Source organism: Elephantulus edwardii, unplaced genomic scaffold (assembly GCF_000299155.1).
Source record: "Elephantulus edwardii isolate Elephantulus edwardi_28Jun2011 unplaced genomic scaffold, EleEdw1.0 scaffold00204, whole genome shotgun sequence".
NCBI lineage: Eukaryota > Metazoa > Chordata > Mammalia > Macroscelidea > Macroscelididae > Elephantulus > Elephantulus edwardii.
The window spans coordinates 4741815-4749186 of record NW_006399954.1 but is presented as its reverse complement, the minus strand read 5'-3'; positions in this window follow the sequence as shown (position 1 = coordinate 4749186).

The window sequence follows — 7372 nt, the reverse complement described above, 5'->3', positions numbered from 1 at the left end:
TTTTTTTTTGGAAAAGAAATTCCTTTTTTCAGTGTTTTTATATGCCAGCTGATTTTGGATTGTGTTTAGACAATCATGAGAAGGACATTATAGAGATTTAGGATTCTTTCCTCTTGCTCTGACAAATATTTCTTTTGATATTACTAGGTTAAGGCCAAAACTGAAAATACTGCTTTTTAGGTATTGACTCCAGTTTTTACCATCTTTTGACTTTATTAACTCTGAGGGGTTTTGGGGCTTTTTCCTTACAGGCATTGGTCATGCATACATTGGGAATCTTCCTTTTTCCTGTTCAAAACGTCTCCAGTCTCTGAAGTACTCATGACTTCCTTAATTTCAAGGTTCTGTCTCTCACACAGGATTTCCCTCTGTTTCACATTTCTAGTTTAAAAACTTCCAAGATGGTAACACACTTCATTTGACTTCCTTTCTTTCACTGTGCATTTTTCTGTAGGGTCTCGACTGCTTTTAGTCTTACATGGAGCTTTTATGATCATTTTTCTGCTTGTCTCCTAGGGGGTTAACTTGTTATTACTAGAAGCAGAATGCTACAACAGTGATTCCAATTTAATGATTTCCTCATTCCTATTCAAAGTTTGGGACCATGGGAGCTACTGACAGAACCTTATCTTAGCACAAAGAATTTTTCAGTTCTGGACTTCATTCTTATTGTCTCCTATAGCCCTTCATCCCTGGATCTGTAACTACACATAAGCATAATATGTTCTTATACATATGTGTCTTCTCTGAGATTGTAACAATTATTAGTATTCCAAATTTCATAAACATGCCTCTGTTGTAGATATTATGAAATTCTCTTTATTTAATAAGTATAGTGATGGTATTCAAGTTTCTGGAAAAAATAATGATGTGGAAAATTCCAGTTGAATATTGTGTCAACTAGTATTGATCTGATCTGGGCAAAATGATGAGTTTAGATTAGTTTCACCCTGTTTTCTTTCATTTTCCTGCCTGTCCCACCAAGTGGCCTCACATTCTCCTCTGGCTTCCATCTGTTGCAGAATTAGTCCTTGATTAAAAATACCTATAAGCAATTGCAGTCCTGTATGTACTCTACTACAAATCTTATGTAGAGGTGCACATCTATGGGGATCATAAGATAGGGTTTGCTGCACTTATGTTTTTTGGAATTGGAGAATGTATATCTTCCATGCACATGGGTAAAAACATGATGGAATATACACATATGTCTACAAGTGTATTATTCAACATAGAAAAATAAATTTTGGCATAAAATGTGTATCTTTCATTTTAGGATGCCATTCTAAACAACTACATAGTATTTATTTTCTTCCATAATATTGCACAGATGTATATATCTATGCTATCTACACACACACACACACACACACACACACACACACACACACACATTTATACTCATACCTATCTAAAGATGTATTTGTTATTATTACTACTTTTATGTCCTAAATACTTAATCATGGGTTCCTAAGGAACAGAATACAAGGGTCTGATACTAAATGTAAAGAAAAATACACACATAGACAACTTAAAAATATCAAAAGGGTCATAACAGATTTAGTTAATTTTTTAAAAGACATAAGAACTACTGACATTTTAGTATTTTAGGTGGGGTTATACTAAGTTAAAACATTCCTTTTTACCTTTAAAGTAGTCTGTATTTCTAAATTCTGCATGCAAAATGTGATTCATTAAGATAAGCAATGGATTAAAAGCAAGAATCTTTACCTTTGTTTTTATTATGTACTAATGAGTTTGGTGAGGATAGCCTGAGAGGGATAGTTCCCTTTCTCCATGCCTAAACTAGAAACCATTCATCTTTGATTTCTGAGGAGTTAATTGTTTCTCTAGCCTTTGACATCACATTTTTTTAATTTTCTTCTCTTTTGAGGATCCTCATTGATATTTTGCTATGTGGGCTAACCATATTACTCATCCTTCTTCATTTTCTATGTTACAATTTCTTATTTTAAAGCTCCTTTTGTTAGTGAAGGATTAAAAAAAGACTGATTAAGTTATAAAAGGCTAATATTTAGCTGTCATGTGTGAATGATTCTGAAGTAAGAAACATGTGTGCCTTTTCACAAGGAACCTCTCACCTCTCTTCTATTTCTTCAGTGTCTTCCGTAAGGAGATGAATTGCAAGACTTTTTCTTTTCCTCTCCTCTTCCTGCTCGACTGGGAAATAAGCTTTTAGAAGTGACTCCCATTTTAATGCTAAAAGTCCTTCATCTTTGCCTGACAAATTAGAAGTGGAATTAAGCAGAACCGAGTGGGTTTCCTTATGTTGTGCTCCTCCCTGGTAGAAACACAGCAAGTGGCAGAAAAGCTGGGAGGTAGAGAGTGCCCAGCAAACAATTCCACCGCCTGACATCTGAGTGGCAGCTGGAAACAAGGAGCTGATTGTTTGCTTGCTGCCCATTCTGGTATTATGAGGTAAAATAAAAGTCCCTTTTTTCTGAGAAATTTCTTACAATAAAACAATTCTCAGTCATTCACAAGTCAAAAGCAAAGGAAAAAGAGCCTCAGTGTAAAATGCTATAAACTAGCACATTGTCTGCAGTAATTTTCTCACTATTCACAGCTGAAAGGGGAAGAAGATGAGAAGAGAAGGGAAGGGGGAAGTTAAAGCTTCTTTTGACAGGAATGTCTGATCACAGCCATGGAGGCCTCCAATCACTGCCCGTCCTTTAGCAGCTCAATCTGCTGGTGAACTCTCATGCCCGCCTGCCCTCCAGGCCCACTTCTCCCTTTTGCTGCCTCAGCAACTTCTCTTTCTCTCTACTCCTTTCATGTTATAAGACAGTATAAACATCTCCTTGGTTCCCCTGTGTGAGGGATTCTAATGAGTTCACAGATGAGTGTTACAGATACCACACAACAGAGATTGTAACTCAAGATGCAATTATAGAAAACCTAGCTTAGTGTGTTATCCTTGTAAACTGCATGTAAGATTGTTTTGATTTTGCAGAAGGCAGTGAAGTCTAGAAAAGTGAAGGGATTTCTGTCAAGTGGATTTACTGTCAAGTTGACTCAATTTGTGTTGAGTTTTTGTGAGTCAGCTGAAGTATGTTCCGTAAGGCTTTCAAAGGCAGGCCATTTGACATTTCATCCAAGGCACCTCTGAATGGATTTGAACCCACAATCTAAGAGGTGAATGTATTAACCATTTGCACCACATTCTTTAATGTGTATTACATCTCAACAGCAAGAAAACAGAAGTCTTCACGGGGATGACAAACACCATGATGATAGATGGAGAAAAGATGGAAATTGTCAATGATTTGACCTTACTTGGATCCACAATCAATGTCCTTGGCATCAGCTGTCAATAAATTAAAAAAATAAAAAGAAAAAAGAAAAGTGCTACATTGCATTGGAAAAGTCTGTTGTCAAAGACCTCTGCAAGTACTAGGGGCAATAATGGCAGTTTAAAAACTGTGTGCCTGATTCAAGCCACAGTCTTTTCAATCACTTGCTATACATCAGAGAGTTGTCATGCGCTGTCAAGTTGCCTGTACAACAGCCCTAAACCCTGTTTTATCCTGTGCCAATCTTATTATCTCTGATACATCTACCTCCTTTACCCCAGTTACTGAATCAATCTATCTCATCGAGGGTCTTCCTCTCTTGCATTGTTCTTCCACCCTCCCAAGCATGACATCCCTCTCCAAGGGTCCTGCCTTGCAACATGTCCAAAGCATGTCAGACGAAGCTTCAGAATTCTTGCCTTCAAGGAGCAGCCTGGTCTCACCTCTGTAAGACGAACTTGTTTGTTTTCCTAGAAGTCCATTTCCGCTTTCTGTCGAGTGACCTTTATTTGGAATGAGAACAAATATCAATCTCTTCCAGTCAGTTGGTCAAGTGGTTGTCCTCCATATTTCTTGGCACAACTTAGTGAGCAGTGTCTGTTTACTGAAATATGCCAATTGGTATGCCATCAATTTCTGGAGCCTTGTTTTTTTTTTACCAATTCTTTCAGGTCAGCTTGAACTTCTTTTATCACCACAGGCTCTTGTTCATACGTTGTTTCATGAAATTCTTCTGTGTCAGCCAATTCCTTCTGGTGTAGTGACTCTGTATACTCGTTCCATCTTCTTTTAAAGATTCTTGGATAGATCTTCTAATTCTAAAAATAATCATGTTTCATTGGGAAAAATCTATTGTCAAGGACCTCTCTATAGTTCTTAAAACAATTGTATCAGTTTAAATAGTTAAGTAGTTAAGTGTAATTGACGTAAGCCACATTCTTTTCATTTAGTTGATATGCATAGTTGAGAAGAAGAATCGATGCCTTTGAGTTTTTCTGTTGGAAAAGAAAAATGAATATTCCATGGATTGACTAAAGAAAAAAAATCTCTATCTCTATCTGTATCTCTATCTCATCTATTTATATCTTGGAGAAAGTGCGCCTAGGGTGTTCCCTAGTGATGGTGAAACTTTATTTCACATACTTTGGATATGTTTTTAGTAGAGGCTAGTCCTTGGAAAAGGACATGCTGGAAAAGAGAGGAAGACCTTCACTAAGTTGGATTGTGACAGTTTCTGTATCAGTGGGCTCCAGTATATTGGAGATGATAAAATGGCTCAAGATAGGGCGAGATTCAAATCCATTATTGATAGGAGAACTATGAATTGCAGTTGACTCAGTGACAGCTAACAATAAAAGAAAATATAAATTTCCTATCTATCAGAGGTGGTAGTAATTTAGTGGTAGAATTCTCAGGTAAGGATTCACCTGATAAGACAGTGCAAAACAGCTTTAAAGATATTTGATGACCTAATATGTTGTATCTTGCCCTGAAATTCAGAAGATTCATCATTTAAATCTACTAACTTCTGTGTAAAATGTCTCCTTTTAAGATTTTTCAGCTTTAGAAACCAAAGGATTGGAGTCGTCTCAATGGTACTGGGTTGATGTCAGAGACCCTGATTTAAATTACAGGCAATGTATCTCATGCCTTGTCTGTTAGTGGAGTTTGTGTGTTGCTATAATATTGGATAACTTTCAAATTAGAAATTTTAGACTTATATAAACAGAAAAGAAAGCCATTCTATCAATGAAAACAGATTCCAAAACAATCAAGGGTATGGTCTCAGAATAGAAAATATTTTCTCCTGTTGAGCATAGGTTTACCATAAGTTGGGCATAGTGTAACATCAGTTAACACCAAGACATTGAGGGGTCACACAATTTGGTGGGTGGAGTGGGACAGTTAATGGAAATGGGAAAGATCTAACAGGGACTTGAAAAGATAAGGTAATGGTGGGCATAGTTCATTGGTGATTCATTTTCTAAATCGCATTGTATGAGAATGTATGAAACACAATTTGAGTGATACAAAGAGTGAAACATAATATATACTAATTTTGTAAATAAATCAATATAAACTAAAAATCTAAAAAAATACTTTTTTTCCTCTAACATATGAACTACTATGCCAATCAAGATTTAAATACACTACTTAAGTGCTTGATTTGAGCAAAGGATCACTCAACTCCATTTACTTACCATTTATTTGGAATTTAACAATTTTCCTTAAAATAAGTGCATCAGAAAGTCTTTGAGTGCATATTGCATATAACTTCTATGTATTACACATACCAAATGGATCTGAAGCATAATGTAGGTGATTTTTTTTGTTTGTTATTAGATATTATCAAGTGAATTCCGACTCATAGGTACCTACATAAAACAGAACATTGTTCAATCCAATCCTATCTTCACAATTATAGCTATACTTGAGTTCGTTGTTATAACTATGTCAATTTATCTTATTGAGGGATCTTTTCAACTGACACCCAATTTTAACAAACATTATGTCCTCTGCTAGAGCAGAGTTCCTCCAGAAAACATGTTCAAAGTGTATGAGAAAAGTCTCTTTATCTCTACTTCGAAGGAGTATTCTGGATGTGATTCTTTCAAGATGTGTGTTCATTCTTCAGGCAGCCCAATGATACATTTAATATTTACTGCCAACACCATAATCCAAGTACACCAGTTCTTCTTCAATCTTTGTCCAGCTACTGTATAAATGTGAGGCAACTGAAAATAACATAGTTTGAATTAGGTATATTGTAGTATACAAGGTATCACCTGTCTTCTTTTCCCCCCTGAGAATTTAAGAAGTTTATTGTCATGTGACAGATGCATTCTCCAAACAAAGAGGAAAATTGACACTAAGAAAAATCCTATAACTTGAACAAAACCATGTTTCTCCTTCTTTCATCTCTGTGGTGAAGATGTATTCATCCTTCAAGTTTTATCTCTAATGACTATTTCTTTCATAGCACCTTTCCCTTTTTTTAAAAAAAATATTTGTTTACAAAGTTCATATTGCTATAAATGTTCTCAAACTATAAATGTTTGAGAGGATGTGGAGAGGTGGGAACTTTCATGGTAGGATTGAAAAATGGTAAAAACACTCTGGAAGACAGTTTGACATGTCCTTAAAAAGTTGAACATAGAAACCCGATATGACCCTGCTATTCCACTACTAGGAATATACTACAAGGAAATGATAACTGAGACACAGAGATTTATATACTAATAGTCATTGCAAGAACATGGAAACAGCCCAAAAGTCCAAACAAAACTGAATGGATTGAAAACTTGTGATATAGTTACCCAATGGAATACTACACAGAACTCAGGAGCAATGACTAAAAACTTCTATGGGAGAGGCTAGAGAGCTTTATGAGTGAACTAACAGAATCTCATGAGAGCAAATACTGCACAGGACCATTATTGTAAAAGTAGAAGGATAACTAGTAAAACACGTATTAGAACTCAAGGGGGGAAGGGTGAGGAAGGGTAGGGGCACAACCACAGGGTTGCACAAATTGTGGGGTGGAGAGAGATGGGAGATGAAATCAGAAGTCTCTTGGACAAAAGACAGAGTAATAATGGGCAAGGACCAAAGGTGATTAATTTTATAAAACATAATGTATAAGAATGATTATATTAAACACAATGAGAATGAAGAATAGTCTGAATAATTCTTGCCTTTTAAACTTTTTTTTATTTTTTTGAGAAAAACGTAATGGCGGTACAAGGAGGTGAGGGTTGGGGTCAGAAGGGTGAGGATGGGCAGGGATGCAGTTGCAGAGCTGCACAATTTGGTTGGTGGGGGGAGCAGTGAAGGAAATGAAAAAGATCCAGTGGGGACCAGATGCTACAGGAGAATGGTAAGCATTTTCCAATGGCAATTAAACCAACTGTCTTATTGACTTGGGAACTGGATGCAGATTCTCTGGCTTCTTCATGCTGAACAGGGGTGTTGTAGTGAAGGGGGAAAGGGAGGACACTTTATCACCTTACTGGTGGTCTTGGGTTAAAGCTGCTTGCCTTCTTGTTCTGTTAGAAGAT